Raw genomic sequence first — 22,342 nt, 5'->3', positions numbered from 1 at the left:
CACACACACACACCCCTGAAGATTGCCTCATAGCCTGTAGGACTAGGACTCAGCTATATAGGAATGAGTTGTCCTTTATACACCAGCCCAAAGTTGCTGGCTACCCAGAACTTATGCTGACTATAAATTAGAGCCTGTTCTGAACTCCTTCTCTGATTTAAGTAGTAATATGCTAGGGCAGCTGGCAGTGCACAGGAAAGTGCTTTTCCCTGTGTGTTATATTAGGAAATGACACTACAAAGGCTCCATATGTAAAGAGCCCAAACCCCCATGCTGGTCCCCTGCCCTCCCAGGACCTCCATGTGCTCTCGGGACATCATATTTCCTAGCTTTCATGGTGTCTTCACCTAGGTGCTTTTATATTGCCTCTCCATCCAGCTCCTCCCTCTACCTTGAGGATGGGGGTGGGGCTGGAAGCCCCTAGCCTCTGTCAATAGCCTTGTCTTTCAGGAGAGATGCCCAAGGGTGTTATCTGTGCTGTAAGAGATGCTCTCACCCAGTGGGAAATCCCAAGTGTGGGTGCTGAGCCCAAACACTGATTTTCAATATCCATCACACTTCTCAGGAGCCCTTAGATTCCTGCAATTTCTGTCAACAGCTGAACTAAGGTATCACCAGGGGAAAAACAGGCTGATGTGTCAGGGCACAGTTTCTTAGGAGATGTTGTAAAGGCCTGGGCTGTTCCCAGGGCTCTAACACCAGGGGGCATTGTCAATAAAGATCACTTTATTAATGTGAAAGTAAGCATTTGGAGGTCCTTGCTGGCACATACTTAGAGGCCTTGAGCGTGCACACACACACACACACACACACACACACACACACACACACACACATACACACACACACACACAAGTATGTATCCGGCCAGATCATAGTCTTATTGTGTACATTTTGCATTTCTAAGTGTTATGGCCATATATTGAGAACTAATTTATCATAAAAATTTCCATGGAGTTTTGGGAAAAATTTTGCCTAAGAAGAACTAATTAACAGTTTCCATCGTCCCTTGGAAATTTTGGCTCACACTAAATGTGCAAAGCTAAGCACTAGGGTCAAAGCTTGTAACACACATATCAGGATCAGGGCCGCCATCCCGCATCATGACTGAAATCAGAGGAAGGACGACAAGTCATCATTGCTGAAATCCATTTGTATTCCCAGGGCACATATCCGGTGTGTCAGAAATTCACAGAGAGCCATTCTCAAGGGTCTCTGAAACATCCACGCTGCAGATAAGCCACACTCTCAGGCTCCAGTACCCCGTGAGTGGGTCTTCCCATTTTAATTGGCACTCAAGCTTGCCCTGAGAAACACGCGTATTTTTTTTCCCCAACCGTCTATTTGGTAAAATGTAGCTCAAAGTTTGTCCCTGCAGAGCCGGCCTCAAGCCGTCTGCTAATTCTCAGTCATAAGGAAGCAACATTGACAAAGTCACTAAAGATGGAAACAATAAAAACAGCCAACAGCCAGGAAGGGCAGGGAAAAAAAAAAAGACTGCCAAGATATTCTGTCTCAGCTTGCCACGAAAGGTATTAAAATATCAATGATACAAAAATAGACCAGCAATTATTCTTAAGAGCTGGGGAGAGCAGGGCAGCCACTCCCAGACTTCAGGAGCTGGGTGGCTTGAAGGTCTCATTGATTACTTGATCAGTTGGTTGGTGAATGATTAGTCCTCGGAAGGTCGGAATTAGTGACTAGGGGTCTGCCTCCTCTGAATAAAGTGTGTAGTCTCCTCGCTCCCACCCCAGTGACAGATGATATCTGTTTCCTCCCATGAGTTTTGAATTTAAGAACCACTGAAGCTCAGCAACACTATACTCTGGCTCAAATGAGCTGAAAATTGCATTCAATTTGAATTTCAAAACTGGAGGGGAGGAAAGGGAGGGAACCCCCCCCCCTGGAGCACCCATCAACCATCCACACCATTGGCTCCCTACTTCCTCCTGCTTAGCCACACTTCTGCCAGGCTGGGGACCCAAAGCCCAGGATGTGTTGCAGGACAAAGAGCATTGCTGGATTCCTGCCCAGTCTGAGTTTAAAAATAAACTTTTAATAGACAGGATCAAAGCAAACCTCACTTTTACGTCCATGCATAATGCAGAATGCTACCCACCAAACAAATAGATTTTATTTATCTTTCCCAAGCTCGAGCTGGCCTGATTTCTTGGTGGGTTTTTTTTCTTTTTCTTTTTTTCTTTCTTCTTTTTCTCTGATGCACTCTGGCAACAATAAAGGTGTCTTTCTCTGGAAAACTTCACAAAAGTAAACGATTTTCTAAATATAATTCCTGGATGGGGAAGACGGTTCGGTGTAGGAAGATGATGGGTGCCCAAGCGTGAAGACTTGAGTTTGAGTCACTGGCGCAAATGTAAAACATCAGGTGCATGAAACCTTAGTCATGGGGACATGGAGGCAAGAGGGTCCCTGTCTTAAAAATATGGTAGGAGGAAAATGAAGAAGATTGTCAACAGACACCAAGCATGGTGAATCCATTAATACACATACACACACACACACACACACACACACACACACACACACACACACCATGCAATTGACTAAAGACCTCTTTCCATGATTCCTACCCTCTTACCTGCCTCCCATTAAACGGATCTGTTGCCCAAAGTCTGCTGAGGAACCTCTGATGTTTTCTCAAATTTTCAGATTTCAAACTCTCTAAGAGAACTGCTACTGAAAGCAATCTTGTGGTAAATACTTTGTAAAAGCCAGCCTACTTTTAATGTGCAAATAATTAGTCCTTTTTTCGTAGGAGCACAGCAAACATGAATTTAAATTAAAGCACACTTGAGCTTTCTAAAAACAATAGCTATAATTTCAGACTTAAAGTGTAAAAGAAAAAAATTGAAGTAAAAAAGGATACTACACCTAGCAACAATATCATACCTCAGGCTCATGGGACCAAAGGGTCTGGGGTCAGAACTCCCTTTTAGGAATTTGACCTGAGAAAACAAAGCTAAGGCTACCCTCATTCCTATCTGCTTTTAAGAACTGAAACCTATTTTCCCACCTCTGAAACACTGCCAGTTTGTGAATGAAACAAATTCTGGTCCTTTGTGAAAGGAATTTCAGTTTGAAAGTGCTATTTTCACACTGAAGCCAAAACCTGTTGATTATCTTCTGAAGTCTGCCACGCTCAGCAGGCTCGGAAGCAAGCACCTTAGAGACCGGGGACAGAGTGGGCATTCCTTTCTGCAGAAGCACTCCTACATTAGGCCTCCTGCGGTGCTCAGTAGGGACTCAGCTGCAGAGATTCTGTTGCTGCTTCTACCTGAAGGGGGCAGTAGGTGTTCACCCTGCCTCGGGTCTACCTATGTGGGAAGACTGAAAGAAACAAGTCCCCAAGCCATCCATGAGAGCCTCCAGGGACAACCATCACTGTGTGGTTCACAGGACCAAGTGAAGGCACCATGCCCCTAACACCAGCAAAGTAATGGATGAGACCTATGACATCTATGGTTTTCCTTTGAAAAACGAAGTGAAATAAACTCAACCTTTGCTTATGGAAATAACAGAGCATTCAATAGATAATGCGTCCGTAAGTTTATAGCAGCTGGAGTCAGAGAGCCGTGCCTGCTGTAAGCGCGGGACGAGATGCACAGAATGGTAATACTTTGTACTCTGTATTCTACCAAAATACAGAATTCAGAAACAGGCAGACCTTGCCAACCACATCTTACAGGTCAGCATAACGCATCAGTGCAATGAGGGCACGGCCTCGCCAAGAGCCTCATGGCCCCTGCCACCCCCACGCAGTGACTTCTACCCATCAGTACACGCCACAAAAGAAGACACTCGGAGAGCATTCCAAATGCTTTGGTGCCAGGCACCACAGTGATGCACACCTGTCCTGCCTGTCCGTGAGTTTGAGGCCAGCCTGATCTACATAGGAAGTTCCAAGCCAGCCAAGACTGTACAGTGAGACAGGCTACATAGTGAAACCCTACTGATTATTTTTTTTAATACCGCTTTACATTTTAAAAGACAAGACAAGGAAAACATCAGACCTTTGTGTAGACCGTATTGTCAGCTATAAACTAAACTCTCACAGACACAACCTGACACAATAGACGGACTAGCCTGTCAATGGGGTTGATTTACCCTCGGATGGGTAGCACGGGGGCATAGCATCCTGCAGACCTCGAGAGAACATCAGCATTTCCCAGTCTCGTGGCAAGGACCTTACCTTTCCGACTGCGACAGTGTTAGCGTAGGATGCTTTCCTTACATCTTCATCACTTCAGCTTGCTTCATTGACGAACCAGCACGTTACTCTACTGTCATAGAAGCAAGGGTCCAACCCAAAAAAGGAAGAAAAAAAACACAGGAAAAAGTGAGGTCACTCTCTTGGCCACTGCATTTAATAAAATCCCCCAGGCAGTAGAGTTAAGCACACATTAATAACTGTAATAGTATTCTGAGCCTTCAGCAAGTCCTGGATTTTCCTATGTATACCACCAGGACTGCATGAACACTCCAACAAAGGACTGGTTCTCCATCTTATTTTACTTTTCTTTCTTTTCAGTTTTCTTGGATTTATTAATGTTCTAGTCCTCTCTTATGGATGGCGAATGTACCAGTTAAGGTTTCAAAGCATTTCCTACTATAATACCCACATGTAACTTTTGGAAGAAAACAAAACAACAAAAATTCTTTCAGGACCAATGGACTCACTTGATATCAGCCTGAGAATTGCATTTGGGAGTTTCCTATTTGGGAATGGACAGAAAGGTCCAAGTTTTCAAAGTAACTTCTCAGTTGGTTTTAACCAAAAGTGAACAAAAGCTGTTTCTCCAAAAGTGTCCGCCAAAGGAAGCTGGTAGGTCAAACCCCACTGAATTGCTTGTATTCCCCAAGTTTGAAATATAAAGGAGATGGTGACGTAGGACTTGACACTTTCCTCATCATCACTCTTACATACATAGAGCTGCTCTGAGCAACAGTGATGTAGACTTACACCTCATGGAAGGGACATGGAAAAGCTCATAACCAACAGGCTATGGGCTGAGTGTCTGACCTGGCACAATGACCTATATTAAAAGGCATAGGACAATTAAGTAGCCAGATGACACTGGACTATTTTCTGTGACACTCTTTGAGGCGTGACTGCACTAACTATTCAGACCTCAGGAGGGAACATTTCAAGGGAATGTCTGCATTGCCTTTAGAGAATGGCTAAAGTCAGTGGGACACCTTTAGGCACATGGTCCTCCACCACCCCACCCTGCACAGCCCTACTTCTTTGGGCATCCTGGCAATGATGGAGTTAAAATTATAATGCATGACAAAGGATCAACATCGAAGCATCCTAATCCCCCGAGGCTGTAAAACAGCCAGTTGGAAGTAGACTTTATCTGCTTTGAGAAAGTACTGGGGTATTGGAAAACGACGCTGTGATTTCGAAAGAAATTTCTGGGTAGAACGAGAGCTGGAGATCGACTAGGACCAGAGAAGAGGAAGGGGATCTGCTGTAGGTTGGGATTTTGACAGGGAATAGAGTCAATGAAGGAGACAGCTTGGCAGAGAAAACTAGATTGTTTGCAGTATACTCATGATGAGACAGAATGCAGGAAAACAGGGATGTGAAGATCCAACCCTATTTGTTTTCCAAGACTGTGCGCACAGGAGGCCTGCTGAAAAGCTGTAATTTGTGTGAGTGTAAAGAAACATTAGAAAAGATCCCAAATGGCACGGCAGAGTCGGAAGCCTGGGGAAGCTCATTTGGGTTTGTGCTTTTAAAAAAGCTAAGGGGTATAGGGAACATGGGACAGGTGCCGATCTGAGCAGTTATGTTGCTGCCTGGGCACACTGACCATCGCTGTGACCAACATGACTGCTGAGTTCAAGGCAACACTGAAAATGTGTTACTTGAGCCAGTGAGATGGCTCATGGGTACAGATTCTTGTCACGCAAACCTGGTGACCAGAATGTACGTGAAGGTAGAAGGAATGAAGTAACTAGACAAAGCTATCTCATGCCCACACTTCTCTCCCTCCCTTCCTCCCTCCTCCTCTCCCTCTTTACCTCCCTTCTATTACACACACACACACACACACACACACACACACACACACACACACACGAAACATATTATGTTGATATATTTTAAAAGGTGTTAAAAATAACAAAGTGAATTGTTTGTCAAGCCCCATATCTGATTGGTAAAAATTCCAAACAATTATATTATAATGATAACCTTGGGAACCAGTTCTTATACCCATATACCCAAGGTCTCTAAGTGAGAAAAGATGACAGGAAGATGTGGTATTAATTCCTATTTCTTCTACGATAGCTACTTAATAAAACAAACTCTAATTCCCCCAACTAAATCCTGCATTTAGGGGTGATAATTAACCAAGATGAACAATTTCTTAATAAAAATATGAATAATATATTGAAGGATAGTAAAAAACAATTTTTAGAATTTCAGTTACAAAGGCTAGGGGTGACACTCATTGAGTAGAGTGTTTGCCTAAAATACAGAGAGTTGGTTCCATTCTCATTATCACACGAACTGGGCATGGCGGCACATGGCCGCAATTCCAGTACTCAGAAGGTTGGTGCAAGAGGCTCTAACTTCCAAGGTCATAGTCAGCTATACTGCGAATTCAAAGCTAGCCTGAGCTACATGCTCCCATGCCTCAAAAACTATAAGAAAAAAAAATGAGTGGGAAAATCAGTGAGGGAGAACATTTCTGTGCGTAACCTGGAACACTCATAACCATTCATTCTGTGGGCAACCTAGAAGGCACATGACCACTTATTCTGTGGGCAACCTAGAATGCTCATGACCATTCATTCTGTGGGTAACCTGGAACACTTATGACCACTCATTCTGTGGTAACCTAGAATGTTCATGACTACTCATTCTTTGAGAATTCTCATTCTAGAACACTTACTACCATTCATTCTGTGGGTAACCTAGAATACTCACTACCACTCATTCTCTTGAGTAACCTAGAACACCCACTATCACTTATTCTGTGGTAACCTAGAATGCTCATGACTACTCATTCTTTGAGTAACCTAGAACACTTACTACCATTCATTCTGTGGGTAACCTAGAATACTCACTACCACTCATTCTCTTGAGTAACCTAGAACACCCACTATCACTCATTCTAGGTTACCACAGAATGCTCATGACTACTCATTCTTTGAGTAACCTAGAACACTTACTACCATTCATTCTGTGGGTATCCTAGAACACTCACTACCACTCATTCTGTGGGTATTAAGAATGTTCAAGACCACTCATCTCAGCTGGTTCCCTGAGTCTTAAACAAAAAGAAAACATAGACTGGAACACACCAGCTTAATAAACTGGGAATTACTTGTACTTAGCTAACACTTGAGATTGGAAGTACGAGGTGACAACAAAGAAGTAATTTTGAGAAGAGCCAGCACTACTAGATGCAGTGGCTTGAGTGTGTGTTGTACATTGTGTCTTTCACATTCTTCCTAGTGCAAATGGCCTCACTCCACTCTGGCTGTGATGTGTAAGGGTTGGGGAATCAAGAATCATGATTCCCCTCTACACACATACACACACAGAATATTTTTATATTATGTAGAGCTATAAATTTCCACAAAGCCACTGACCCCAGGGCAATGGAATTTCTTATACCATCTCCTCCTTTACCCTACATTAGCCCTTGTAAGAGCCTCTGTATTTTCTAGGCACGTCCTTTGACAGAGAAGTACTACTTCGACTCAAGAAGGCAAAAGTTGATGCTAAATCCCTAGTTAGTGCTAAGAATGGACATTCAAGGAGAGAGAGAGAGAGAGAGAGAGAGAGAGAGAGAGAAAGCATTGGGTGTACCACAGTCCTGACATCATTAACAGCACAGTTAAAGACTTATCCTTAGAGAAAACACCATGTTAAGCCATCTTACTATGCTAAGTAGCCTTGGAACCTACCTCCCCTCATGTTCGAGCTATCTGTTCAAGACCAGCAAATGAACAGCACAATCAAAGATGCTGTGAAAGAAGAAGTTCCTGTCCCCCCTCTGCTCCCTCTGCACAGAAACTGTGTACAGAGTAAGACAGCAGGGACTGCAGTGTCCGCTTTCCGAACTTCCCATCAGGTATTGTTCACGTGGGTCTGAACTATTTGGTTAGTTGAGGACTTGATTTGGGGCGGGGGGGGGGGGAGCAGTTCCCTAACCACCATTAGAAGAGTTAATACTGGCAAATGCAGGATATCTACAGGCACTCGCTACTGTTAGTGGGGAAAGTAGACAGCAAAAAGGACTGCAGTGCCCCCCCCCCAGGAAACTATCTCTAACAATGGAAAATGAATGTGATAATCTACCTGGTCAGCAACTGTGCTGGTTTCAGGGTGGGTATAATAGACATCTTTACCCCGGGAAAGAAGAAACAGAAAATTCCCGAGAGTAAGTTCAACTCAGCATTCTTGATGTGGCCTTCCTGGTATCGGCTCCCTCCCAAACTCAGAAAAGTAGATAAGCAACCCTGGTGCGTTTTCTGATAGAGAAAGCTCTCTCTTGTGAATGAAGAGAGAGAATTTTCAAAGTATGTGATTTCTTCAATAACTCAGCCAAAATTCTCAGGTCTGACACTGTCAAGTAATCCTTTCCCACTTCATCTCTGGGTTTTAGAAGTCAGAGAGAAAGAAGGCAAAACATCAAGGGAGGAAAAAAAACCCAAGTGAATGACTAAAGAAACCATGGGAAGGAATAGAATGGAAAATTTACCTTCTCTCACAACAGGTAGAGACATTTTGAGCAGCCAAAGTGAAACAGAACGTGTCTTCTGCTGTCTCATGTCCTAGGAAGTAGAAGGCCACTGAGTGTGTGTGTGTGTGTGTGTGTGTGTGTGTGTGTGTGTGTGTGTGTGTGTGTGTATTTCCAACAAAACATCTCTGGTACAGAAGATGACATAGCAATTTTTTTGCTAATTATTTCTGCTGATTAATTAAGAGATTTTTTTTATTACATCCACTTACAACAAACAGCTCCCTGTAATCTCTAACAAAGCAGAATGCTGTGAAAAAAAATTGAGACTCGGAGTATCAGGTGATGCCCAAAGCCTTGTGGTAAGGTGGCATCATCTGCTCCATCAAGGAGGTAAAAAGAGGCGGGGACTGCACTTTTTTTTTTTAATAAGCATTAAGAGCGGAGAGGGAGGGATTGTGGGGAGGAAGGAGGCAGAAGCTCAATTGGTTCCTATTTTCAGAATTTCCTTCAAGCTGGCTCCGATTGAGAGCCATCAGTTATTTAAAAGGTGTAACAGGATGCTTCCTTTGTTGAAGCAAATCAGCTAGCAGACCCTGAGAGAAAATAAAAAATGAATTAGGAAGTATTTATTAGTGTGCTTGAAGAAAACAAAGATTTAGCTATGGGGAGTGACTTCTAGAAAGAGTTCAGCTTCAGTCTCCTCAAATCCACAGACCTTTCCTTCCTCACTTTCCCTTGCCTATTTGTTATTTGCCACAGTAGATCACACAGGGGGGTGGGGGGGATGAATCATTCCCTAGACTTCTCCTTTCTTTGCAGACTCTGGCTTGATGTATGGTCTTCATTTAAATTACAAATACACTAATCTGCACTGCTGTTTACCAAGTAGCATTTTAAATGAAAGATACAAGAAATCGCATCGCTCACGTTTAAAAAATGACTTTAGACTCAGGACCTAAAGGAAGAAGAAAAAAAAAAGAAAGAAAGAAAAAAAAAAGCAGCCATGTTCTGAGGCTTCTGTGGCTGCTCCATTTCAGCCGGTGGATGGAATTCAATTAGTGGACTTTATACTCAGGGCGCTGTAGGTCTGATCCAGAACCAGTTTACTAAGCCCTAGCTCTGATATTTGGGGGTGGAGGTTGTGAGCAGTTAAGAAAAAGTAAACAAACTGTCTTAAGGAAAGTTAGTCCCCTTGGTACTCTCCACCATCCTGAGAAAATCCAGAGACCTTCACCCTGGGGCTGTTCATCACCACTTACTTAACTGATACCACTCTCCAAGACAGTTCACTACCTGAGTCTGTTGCCCCTCGCTTTAATACACTCCAAAGGTATAACACATAGTCTAACATGAACTTGAAACCAAACAGAACCAGGAAATCACAGGCTTGTATCATCTTTAGGGCTCTTTCTGTTGCAAACCCACAGAACAGAATCTCCAGGGTACCAACAGGACTCTCTCCATAAAACACGAAGCGCTGTGGATCTCCTACAAAAGTCTCTAGACCTTCAACGTGGAGATCAGGCCCACACTATCCTTCAATTGGTCAACTGAGAGCTGGGAGTTGGGTTGAATCTGAGAGACATGGTAAAACACACTTGGGGCCCCAGGGTGCAGCCTAGTGGCTAAGCACACATCAAGCATGCAAGAGGGGGTTGCTCCAGGATTTGTGAAAACAATCCGTGCACAGCAAAAGCAATGCGACTGAAGTCCAGCGCCCCAAGGGAGCTCATGGGTCATCTGGACCAATAGTAAGCACATGGTATGGACCTTAAGGAACGTCAGTAGCTCATTGAACTGCTCATCTTCTGGGGGTATAGATCATCACATGGACATCTATCCTTTTGATGCCTGAATTGTTGGCTCCCTGACTAAACTCTTCTAATGTTTTTCTCTCCTCAATAGACACAACATATCTACGGTTGAGTACTGGCTACCAGTGGGAGGGAGAGACAGCAGGTTTGATCCTGATTGCTTCCTCACACACAGACTTTATTTCTTCCCAGCTTCTTTCTCTATGTGTGTCCACTCCAACAATGGCCACCTAGGACACTGAGTTACCTGCACAGCCTTGCAGTCCAGGGCTTATTCTCTTTCCCCTCCAGCTACGTCACCTAAGTGAGATGTCCCAATTTAGAATCATTTCCACGTAAGAAATGGATGAGGGATTCAAACCATATGCTCTACAACTTGTCAAGGAAATTGACTATAGAGACAGTATCGATATTATACAATTAAAATGAGAGCTCTTAACGTATTTAATTTCCCCTGACCTGACTTTCCTCAGTCATTATGGACAAAAAAAAAGTATGAATTCATAATTTGCAAATAGCCCTCGGTCTATTAATACATTCTGGGAGGAACTAAGATACCCATGCGTATGAGCAGGCACACGCATTCGAGCATACGAGTTTCTCTATCAAGGGCAAAAAATAATAACGAACGTGGAGATGAGGACTCATTCCAGGCTGTTGAAAATGTAGACTCTGTGGTGTGTTTTACGTGCATAAATCACATCCTTCCATAACACTTATGGTGGAAGGAGGTGGGAAGAAAGAGAGAAAAGGGAGGGAGGGCGAGAGTTGGGGAAGGAAAAGAAGAAAAGGGGGGAGGGTGAAACAAGGGAAGGAGAAAAGTAGTGGGGAGGGAAAGAGAGAGGGAGAGGAGGGAGGGAGAGGAGGGAAGGAGGGAAGAAGGAGGAGGAGGAAGAAAAGGAGGGAGAGAGGGAGGGAGAGAAGGGAGGGAAGGAGAGGAGGGAGGGACAAGAGGGAGAGGAGGGAGGGAGGGAGAAAGGAAGGGAGGGTGAGAAGGAAATTAAGGAGCTTGTCTCAGCCTTTCTACATTGTTTACTATGTAAGACATCATATGTTTCCCCCTTACAAACTTGCATAAGGCATCTATTTGGAGGTGTTTGGGATTGTTGTGTTTTTAAAATTTTAACAATCAGAGCTCTAAAGCTTAATCACTTGTATGTGTTAGAAAACCAGATGGTCCGAGTGGGCGTTTGTTTACAAGCTCTTTGCATAAGGATTTTTTTTGCTTCCTTTCAGACCAAAGCTGAGGATTTTAGCTCAGAGAAGAGGCAGTAAAGAATAATGAAAAAAAAAAGTCCCAGATTTCATGGGTCCCTGGCTCCCTGCCTCTCCTCTGCCACTATGCCACCAACTTTTGCAGGGAAGTATGTAAGGGTAAAACGGTGTGCTCCGGGTTCCTTAGGGAAGTCCGCCATACTTTGCAGGCTGACTAGGTATTTGTCCACCCTGGACTCAGCTTCAGCAGTGTTCTCAACACCATGTGTGGGCCACTGGAAAAGAGCACATCCTGCCTTCCCCAACGGCATGTTGGCTGAGTGCTCAGCCTGAGAAGGTAATGCTCACCACCACTGCTTCCCGCACCGAACTGATTGGAGCGCCTACGCTCACCTCAACTCTCTCCTTCTAGGAGAAGATGAAACATAAAGAAAGAAGACATTACTGGGGTGCCCCATCCTTGATTCCTGCCACAGTCGGGAAAGCCTTGGGTTGCTTACTGTGAAATCCGAGACTGTACAGCAGAAACCTGAGAGGAGCAGCAAGGGTTTCGGCGTGGCCTAGAACTTGGAAGTTTCTTCGTAGTTTGTGTATTTCTTGTTTTCTAGGTAAGGTAATTTCTTGTTTATCCCCTGGCTATTCTAGAGAAACAGCATCTCTCCGTTGACATGAAGACACCCATCACCTGCACACCGTCACTTTCCACGATATAAGACTCAGCATAGTGGCCGCGCCTGCTATCTGCAGACCATAAGCTGTGTGTCCTCGGTAATCCCCTGTTGTTATGAGAAAGACCCTGATCAAGGCAACCTGGATGAGGAAAGGGGTTATTTCAACCCTCAGGTCATGGTTCCTTATGGAGAGAAAGCAGAGGCAGGAACTCAAGGCAGGAACTGAAGCAGAGACCTCAGAGGTCCAAGCTTGCATGCCTTGGGATGGCACTGTTCACAGGGGCCTGGGCCTCCTCCATCAGTTAGCAATGAAGACAATGACCACATACCAGTCTGATGGAGGCATCAAAGTCCTTGTTTGAGATTTCTTCCTCCTGGGTGTGTCTAGATTTATATTTGACCAACCAAACAACGAAACAAACTATGATATGGTCTATCTTCTACATTTTCATGTCTTCTGAATTTATCTCTCACTCATCACCAGCCAACAAATTCCCAGGATCAAGATACTTGAGAGAAATATGCAAAGAAATCCCGTGGATATGTCAGCAGGCCAATGAACTGTGTACAAATAGAAAGAAGACATAAGCCAGGAAACACACCTAGCTACCGCGAGGCGTACTTGATCTTTCTTTTGCTTGTTCGAGAGGAAGCGAGCTATTTTACAATTGTAGGATTTTCTCCACAAATATGATACAACCTGACTGTGTCTTTAGAATAAAGATATACTGTGTTTATCATGACTATCAGCCCCTTCGCTCCTTGGGTTTTACAACTGTGGATCCACCTCACCCCACACCAAAAGATCTGGGGGAAGAAATCTGTCCTGACGCACACACAAAATTCCTGTCATTCTCCCTAATAAGTTCAGTACAACCATTCCTGCAACATTCATATAATATTTAACATGTGATTAATCTAAAGACAATAGCATGCCATTTTATAAAGCATCTGAGGACCTTGGAATTTGGGCATTTGTAGGGCTCTCAATCTCCATGAACATCAAGGGACAAGAAGAGTCACCTAGAGGAGAGTACGCCACCATGAAGCTGGTACCCAGTTAAGACCTGCTGAGTAAATGAAGGAGAAATGACCTAGTAGACATGAGGACTCACTTCCAACTGTAATGGTCTAAGAACTTAGCTAAAATCATCTGTACAGCACCACATTAGCACACTTGGTAAATTATCATCTATATAGCATTGCATTATGGATACCTAGGTAAATCATCACACTCATGAATTATATGTCTGTTTGCTCTGGTTCCTAGAGTAAAATTTACAGAAAAGCCCCTGGTTGTTCATTGCCTTTAATAAAGGAAAGTGTATCTGGTGAAACCCAAGTCTTGAAATACTGTCTTGATTTTCAACAAAAGAAATTAGGTTTGCTCGTGTATGGCCACACCATCCCCCATGCAGGGATCAATTCACAAGTAAAAGCTCTCAATGAACCAGTCCAGTGAATGACAGCAAAGTTCCCGTCAACGTGAAGCCGGGGTTTGAACCCAGAAAGTGGAACACATGCTCAGTTTCTACTCAGAAACCGTTCCCCGTCATGATTCCAGGCAAAGACCGTTATTTAAGGATCAGGCCATTTTACAATTATTGAAGATATACATCCTGTTACATAAATTAGATGGGAATATATCCAAGAAAAATCAACCAAAGCCTACAGAATAAAGATCTATTTAAGGGAAAATCAGAAAGGCATTAAGAGTTTCTGACTACAGGAAATAGAAACAGGTATTTATCTTAGCTTTGTGCTTCTATAGTACGTGTTTTTAAGGTAAATCTATTTCTTTCACATATGTATCCCTCAGAGATTTAGTTTTATTTTATCCATCTGGAAGTTTGGCCCGTATGCCTGTACACCACATGCATACAACGTTCACAGACACCAGAAGAGGGCGTCGGATCCCTCAGAACTGGAGTTACAGATTGTTGGGAGCCTCTGTGTGGATGCTGAAAGTCCAACCCAGGTCCTCTGGAAGAATGGACTGTGCTCTTCATGGCTGAGCCATCTCTCTAGCCTCTGATATACGTGTGTTTAATGTATGGAAGCTTCATGTAATGAAAGATTCACAGAATGCTGACCATGGAATCGGGTTTAAAGTTAGTGGTCACAGGAAGTGAGAATGTTTAAAACTGACAATGGAGTTCCTCTAACTGTATAAACAGTCATCGTGCCTGGCCCTGTTCACACAGCACTCCCAACTCTGCAGCTCAAATGCAGTGGTGCACACAAGTTATTCAGGGACTCAGACAACGCAGCAGCAAGTGTTAATAGTGACATTCCTACTGATAGCCCAGTGAGCTACGCCTTGAACGACACTAGCGATGCCAGGCTCAGGACACACTCCTGACATTACCTGCCTACCGATATAGAGCCCTGAGCACAGTTTACAGCACGGAGCATAAACACAAATCTGGTGATTCGAATAAATCGGCCTCCTGACGTGCTGCCAAGATGGGCTTTCTGCGCTACACAATGGAGCAGAAGGCAGTGGTATATATTTAAAATTTCCATTTCTGAGTTGTCACTCACAAACTTTCCATACTTTCCTTTTAGCTTATTGATCTTTCTGGCTCGTGATGAGACTTCAGCTGCTTGGTCGGCTGCTTTTAGCTCTGCTTCTTATTAAGAGCTAAATCGGGAATCACAAAATGCTGCTAATTTGGCAGCTTTCGATAGAAACGAAGGCTAAAAACAGAACCAAGATAGTACAACCCTTATGTTTTATTGCCCCAGAATCCCGGATTTAACTACTATGGGACATAATAAGGGGTGAAGCCAAACTGTATCACTGTGCAGATATGATAAAATAAAAGCTTACATTAAGAATGACAGAACAACTATTACTGGTGTCTGACCCTTGCTAAATATTTTTGCACAAGAATACATATTTGTATATATGCTTGCATATGTACACATATCATGCATTCATAAATACATGCCATATATATATACATACATGAATATACATGTGGATGTGTATACAGATATATAGACACATATATGTACATGCACACACATATATGCTATGTGCATACACATGAATATGTGTGCATATGAATACAGACATATATATGTGCATATACACATGTATGCCTATACATTCTCATGTGTATAGAGACATATATACAATATACACGCATACATATATACCCACATATGTACATGCCTACACATGTGCATATATACATATATAGTGCACACAGATTTGTGCATGTATATATGCATACACACATATATCATGCATACACATGTGTACACGTATGCTCGGATAGTGCTTTTCCTTTTATACTCCTTTCTTTAACATACAAAGAACTATTCATTCTTAGTTCTTTTTCATTTTTCATTTTATTATTTTTGTTAATTTAATGTGGAGGTTGCACATCATTCCACATGCATAGAGGTCAGAGGACAACTAATTTTCAGTTCTGTCCTACCATGCAGGTGGGTCTTGTAGCTCAAACTTGAGTTGTCAGGCTTGGTGTCTGTCAGGTTCTGAGGCGTCTGTGCCATCGTGCTGCCTCCATTTTTGGTTTAATGCTTTGGCTACTCTCTCTGTCCCTCTCCCTCTCCCTCCCCCTCCCCCCACCCCCTCCCCCTCCCTCTCTTAAATAGAACACTGCAGCAAAAGAGCCAAGGTAAGATGACGTAACAGCTATGTAATTGGCCACACCTGACCAATCCATGTGCAGGACTATGCTTCCAATACCCACACCTTTCTTCGGGTGGTGGATTATACATCACAATCACAAAGCTTCTGTGGGCTGACTTTGGATGCTGACCCTCTCTCAAATCCAAGTCCATTCTCAGCTTAGCCTTCAGAAAAGTGGGATCTGTTTTCCCCTCTAATTGGCCATGAAATTCACCCTCAGCAGCACCAGCAGTGGGCACTTCGTTAGCATCATTAGACCGGCTTTACGAGGCTCTGAGAGGCTATCCCGAGAGCAAAGTCTGTTGCGGGGAATATTCACAAACAGGAAATCTGCTCCTTTCTCATCTCTGTTTTTATGATTTACTTTTATTTTTTGTGCACGTGTGAATGGATGCCTACATGTATGTGTGTGCCACATTGATGGCTGGTTCCTGTGGAGGCCAGGGAGAGTGTCGGATGCCCTGGAACTGGAATTCCAGGCTCTAGGCAGCTGTGGCCCACCAGGTGGATGCTGGGAAACAATACAGGGGTGGTAAGTTTTTCTAACTACTGAGCCCTCTCCCCACCCCCTGTTTCATTCTCAGCATATCTGAGGTCTTCCACAGGCATTTCTTACTTGACGGCTCTGTTGGTAATTTTAAACTTCCTGCAGCATCTCAAAGCGAATCCCAAGGTCTTCCTTGTTGCTTCGGTAGCAATACAAGCCCACAGATAAGACCAAAGTCAGACCTTTCCTCAAGAGCTAGCTTTTCACTTGAGGTCCTCTCACATCCCCTCCACTCCTGTCCTTTATACACTTCCTCACTGCGCTCCCATTGGCCACTTAAGTGCATACGCGTATGGCTGGGATATTTGGAAACCCAACTAAAGAAGGCCCAATTCTATTCGTCCCCACCAGGATAGTGATGAATTGGCCTCTGGAAGCTCTTCTGACAGAGAGTGGAAATGGTAGCTACTGTGGCCAGAGGATGTCCTAGCTCCCCTGTGAAGAAAGGTATTCAGAGCACGTAGTAATTATCCATCCATCTCGTTCACACTAAAGGCATGGCAATGCAATTTTAGCCTGATAATCAAGACCATATGACAAAAACCTAGGCCATTAGGGACCAATTTCGAGCATTCTCTGCAAGACAATGATTTTCCAACTGCACTTACATATGCTGAGCGGTTGCCTCTGCATGACTGCACCTGCTGCCATTTATGTGACACCCCCTCCCCCCACCATCATCCCACCTGCCCCCCCGCAATAGTGCAAGGTTTCAACGCCTTGCTGGCTTTTTTCCCCATCCTTTCCTTTTTTTTCATTTCCCAAAGCATAGTAGGAAATGCTGAGGGTAAGATTCCTGCTTGTGCCAATGACCGTACAGTGCATACAGTGCCAGGAGTGACTTCTCTTTCTTCTTTCCCGACTCCTGTGGCTGGACGCAGCGGTCCCTCTCCACTCTGTTTGCTTCCCCCTGAACTACAGCAAGCTCATCCAGACCCACAGTTATCCAGGTGCTCTTTTGATCTCACCCATCAGATTCAGTGATGCCACACTCACATCTGAAAGGCCAGGATGCCACCATAAGTCACAGAACCGTGCAGGCAACGTGCCACTCACCAGGATGGAAAGAGAACCTTAAAATGGTGCAAAAGTTACCTCGGACACCCTCATGCGTTGCTTCAAAATACCCAGCCTGGTTTTTCCGGAGCGGAGAGATGACTCAGCAATTAGGGCTTCTCGGTATTCCTCCAGAGGACCAGAGCTCAGGGTTTAGCACACTCATCCCAGGCAACTTGCAACCACCTATAACTCCCGCTGGCTGCAGGGGACTGCCCTCTTCTAGCCTCTGAAGGTACATGTGCTCACACACACGCACATACACACACGTATGCACATACACACATACATACACACACACACATACACATGCACATACACACATGCACACACACGCACACACAGGCACATACAAACACACACACACACACACACACACACACACACACACGAGGCTCACTATTATTTATTCATTTGGAAGAAACTGAAAGTCATTAAGTTGTCTACATAAAATGGGTAAAGGAAAGCCAGATCTATATTATAGTAGCATCCCTTTGGATTTCCTATGGATCCCACCCCTCTTCCAATTTCTCATTTGGTAAGAGGGTAGGGGTTATCTCTAGATTTCAGGGTATCAGTTCATAGTCACCTCAGTTCCTTAGTTTACAAGACAAACAATATCTCATTTCGCTACGTTTTAAAATCTATGCTACAAGGGCTGTTGAGATGCCTGACTGCCTAAGGACCTTGTAGTGCAAGCCAAATGCCCTGAGTTTCATCCCCAGAACCCACATGGTGAGGAGACAGAAGTCACTTCCAAGGTTTGTTCTCTAACTTCTGTACCTGTGATATAGCAAGGATGTCCATATCCACACCCACTAAGATAAGAAATAAATACGAACCTTTAAGAACGTCTGGGATAAATAAAATATGTGAGTTTCATTGGTATTTTAAATGCAAAGCTGTGTTAGGTTTTTTTTTCCCCTGAAGTAATATCTTGGCATAATGAAATGCATTTGAAACTACACACAGCTCTGTTCCACTGCAGATGCATTCACACATTCTTCAGGACCATTTTCCAGAATGTTCTGTGAGGACAACTCAACTGTCCCTGAACTAGACCCAACAAAACCAAGTTAGGTCAACCTCACTGTGTATCCTAGAAGTGCTACCTTTGTTCAGGGTTATTTAAGAAAGACTTAGTCACTTTTATTTTATGTATGAGTCTTTTGTCTGCATGCATGTATGCATGCCACATGGATGCAACACCCAAGAAGCTAAAAGGGGTGCCAGATGCCCTGTAAGTAGTGTTACATATCCCGAGAGCTCCCATGTGCATGCTGAGAATGGAACCCAGGTCCTTTCTCTTAAGCACCAAGCCATTCCTCAGTCCTAATTCCCGGGGCCTGATTTAATATGACAAAGCTTGGCACATTCAAGAAAGACAACAGCAGGATGAGTTATGTTATTTTCAACCGAGAACACCCAAAAGCTTCTCATGACTGCATCAAAGCAAGCACTAACAAACAGTTTATATAAAGTTTGTTTAACATCATGGCTTGAGCAGTCTGTGCACTGAGCCATATTCTTGTAGCTCAATCCAGCTCTAAAGATAAAAGATGCATGCCTTGGACCATCAAGGCTATTGTGCACACATGGCTATGACCCCTGCTGTATCCTTCTTCAGTTAAGATGCTGTCCCATCTCAGAGGCGAGTCTGCTTGAGCATGTGGGAATAGGAATCATCTGATCCCACTGTCAACAGCACCTGGGGCTGGATAGAACTGAAACTCAAATCCCTCGAAATGTCTTCAGAAATGATTGCCCTGTGACGCTACGTTGAAAATAAAGCTATCACATACTGTATTTTGAAAGTGAGATGTTCCCCATAAGTTCAAATGCTTGAAGACTCCATACTCAGTTGGCCGTGACATCTGAGAGGACTGTGAAGCCTCCAGGAGATAGGGCCTTTGCTGGAGGGAGTGGTTCACTGGGGTGGGCCTTGAAGCTTTCTTGCTAACTTCCCACTCATTTTGTACTCCCTGAGTGGTTGCAGTGGGACCAGTAGCCTCTCACGGTATTTGCTTCACCTTCCTCACCATAACAGGCACAATTCCTTGAACGGTAAGCTCTTCCCTCTCTCACCTTTGCTATTCATTGACTAACGGACCAGAAGGAGCTAGCCTGTGCCATGTCTAGCACTTAGTCGCAAATAACAGAAAATGGCCAACTCTTCCACAAGACATCATAAAACCGAACAATATAAGTGGCTGTGAGTGATGCCTGTGTCAGCGGAGTGGATTTCCTGGATCTGTCTGTCATGGGCTTTCAGTCAAGGAATGGTCTTACTAAATAAACAAAACGGCTTCAGGAACACTGGCTCCCTGTGAGCAAAGGTGGTCGTAGGTGTGGAGAGTCTTGCTCAGCTCCTGGTGAATCCTGCTGAGTTGTGTACTGTATCTTCTGCGTTCCATGTTCCTCACCTTCATTGTGGCCCAAGAGGTAAGACGCTCCCACTACTTCCTGTCTACATGGTCACAGATACTCTCTGGAGAATTTGAACACCTAACAACCCTCCAGAAGACTAACTTTAGCTGACGTGTCTTCTCCGAAGTCATTTACTCGCCTTCCTACTTAGAACATTAACCTGGATATCTAATTCGAATCTCAAATGGTTATAAAAATGGCTCCAGGTTACATCCTTTAGCCAAACCTACCCCATTTTCCAATCATCTAATATTTTGCATTTTCTGGTGGTCCAGACCCCCTCCCCCAAAAAACTTTGGAGATATCATCCACTCTCTCTAATGCCTCTCATGTAATTCAGTTGTCTCTTCTTTCAAAGCACACACTTGGCCACGTCTCACCGTATTGCCCGCCCCTCCGTCATTACTCTCCCAGAACACTGTGATACAGCGGTATCTTTGTTTCCATGTTTGGTCCTCGAAAATGAAAACACTCAGCTATTAGTAAATGCCTTAACCGATGCTTACAACAGAATGCATTGACTTGAAAGTACAAAATTTACAGCTAGGAAGATGGCTTAGTCAGTAAACTGCCTGTCTTGCAAGCAAGAGGTCTTGAGTTCAAATGTACCGTGCCCACGTAATGGCTGGGTGTGGCTGTGATCACAGCACCGAGGAGGCTGGACAGGCACATCCCTGGGGCTGGCTAGTTGGCCAGCCTACCCAAATCAGTGAGTTCTGGCTTCAGTGGCAGAACCTGTCTCGGAAATCAAAGTGGAGAACAACTGAGAAAAACAACGAACAATGACCTCTGTCTGCCACACCCATGTGTGCCACACCCATGTGTGCCCATATACACACACGCATGTGCATACACAAAGAGGTGTAAAAATTGATAAGCCTCTACAAATTCATACATTCACAAAGCCATGACAATCAAGTAGATGACATCATTATCTAGAAGGTCCCTTCTTATATGATCTAGTCAGTCACCTGACTGTGGAAACTACAGCATGGTTTCAACTGTCAAAGCATCCTTTGCCACGTTCAGGAATTACAAAAATGAGAATACGGCAGGGCGTGGGGGATTGGGGTGGTTTTGTTTTCCTACAACATAGGCTATAGTTTTGGATTTCCTATGGACTACCTGGTTTTCAAATATTTTCAAGACCTCTCTCTCTCTCTCTCTCTTTCTCCCTCCCTCTCTCTCCCTCTCCCTCTCCCTCTCCCTCTCTCTCTCTCTCTCTCTCTCTCTCTCTTACACACACACACACACACACACACACACACACACACACACACACACACACACGATTTAAGCCCAGATCCTGTTTGACCATTATACATTTGGTTACTATCAGCAGGAATTTTATTGTTAATGTTTCTTTCCATTTTAGTAATTCTGTCAAGAATAAAATGCTCTTTTACTGGAGTTTTAACTCTCCTTGATAGCCAATGATTTTGACATGTTTTCATACACTTATTGGTCATTTCTATATCTCCTTGTGTAATACGTCTGCTCGAATCCACTTTTCAAGAGTGACTTTAAAACATTATGTCAACTAGCATCATTTCTCTGCTCAAAGCAGTCCGATAGCATTTGTATCTCCCAGGAAAGGTCCCAGCCCTGACATATCCACAGCACAGTCATCTGGACATTCAGCCTTGAGAATTAATTCTTAGCCTATCTCCAATGCCTCAGCCACCCAAGTCCATGAGCAGCACACGCCACACCTGGAGCAGCACACGCCACACCTGGAGCTGCACACACCACACCTGGAGCTGCACACACCACACCTGGAGCGGCACACACCACACCTGGAGTGGCACACACCACACCTGGAGCTGCACACACCACACCTGGAGCTGCACACACCACACCTGGAGCAGCACACACCACACCTGGAGTGGCACACACCACACCTGGAGTGGCACACACCACACCTGGAGCTCCACACACCACACCTGGAGCAGCACACACCACACCTGGAGAGCCTCCGGGAATCTTCTTCTCTCAGACACCCACTTACATTCTCGCTTCTTTTTTGGTCTTTCTAGAATATTCTACAAAAATAGCAACCGCATCCTCAGTTTTCTCTATACCCAATTCCAATTTTCTCTTCTTCATAGAACCATTAAGATGAAACTAAAATGTGTTCGTGCTTGTTTTGGCTCCATCTTTCTTTCCTAGTCTTCCCTCCTTCTCCTCTTCCTTTTTCTTTTCTACACCAAAATATAAACAAGAAG

The 22,342-nt window shown here is 44.1% G+C and overlaps 1 protein-coding gene across 9 annotated transcripts in view; it reads right to left on the bottom strand.

Annotated features, from left to right (window-relative positions):
- Window positions 1-22,342, bottom strand: part of Esrrg (estrogen-related receptor gamma) — a 617,835-nt gene that overhangs the window by 422,926 nt on the left and 172,567 nt on the right. For 5 of the 9 annotated variants that reach the window (XM_063272510.1, XM_017598866.3, NM_001415124.1 and 2 more), the window contains exon 2: window positions 4,211-4,301. The gene's annotated coding sequence lies outside the window, so the exon portion shown is untranslated. The remainder of the gene's footprint in view (window positions 1-4,210; window positions 4,302-22,342) is intronic. The other 4 variants (XM_039090940.2, XM_063272511.1, XM_063272509.1 and 1 more) reach the window with 1 other exon arrangement.

Source organism: Rattus norvegicus, chromosome 13, assembly GCF_036323735.1.
Source record: "Rattus norvegicus strain BN/NHsdMcwi chromosome 13, GRCr8, whole genome shotgun sequence".
Lineage (NCBI taxonomy): Eukaryota > Metazoa > Chordata > Mammalia > Rodentia > Muridae > Rattus > Rattus norvegicus.
This window is presented reverse-complemented; position numbering and strand designations above follow the sequence as displayed.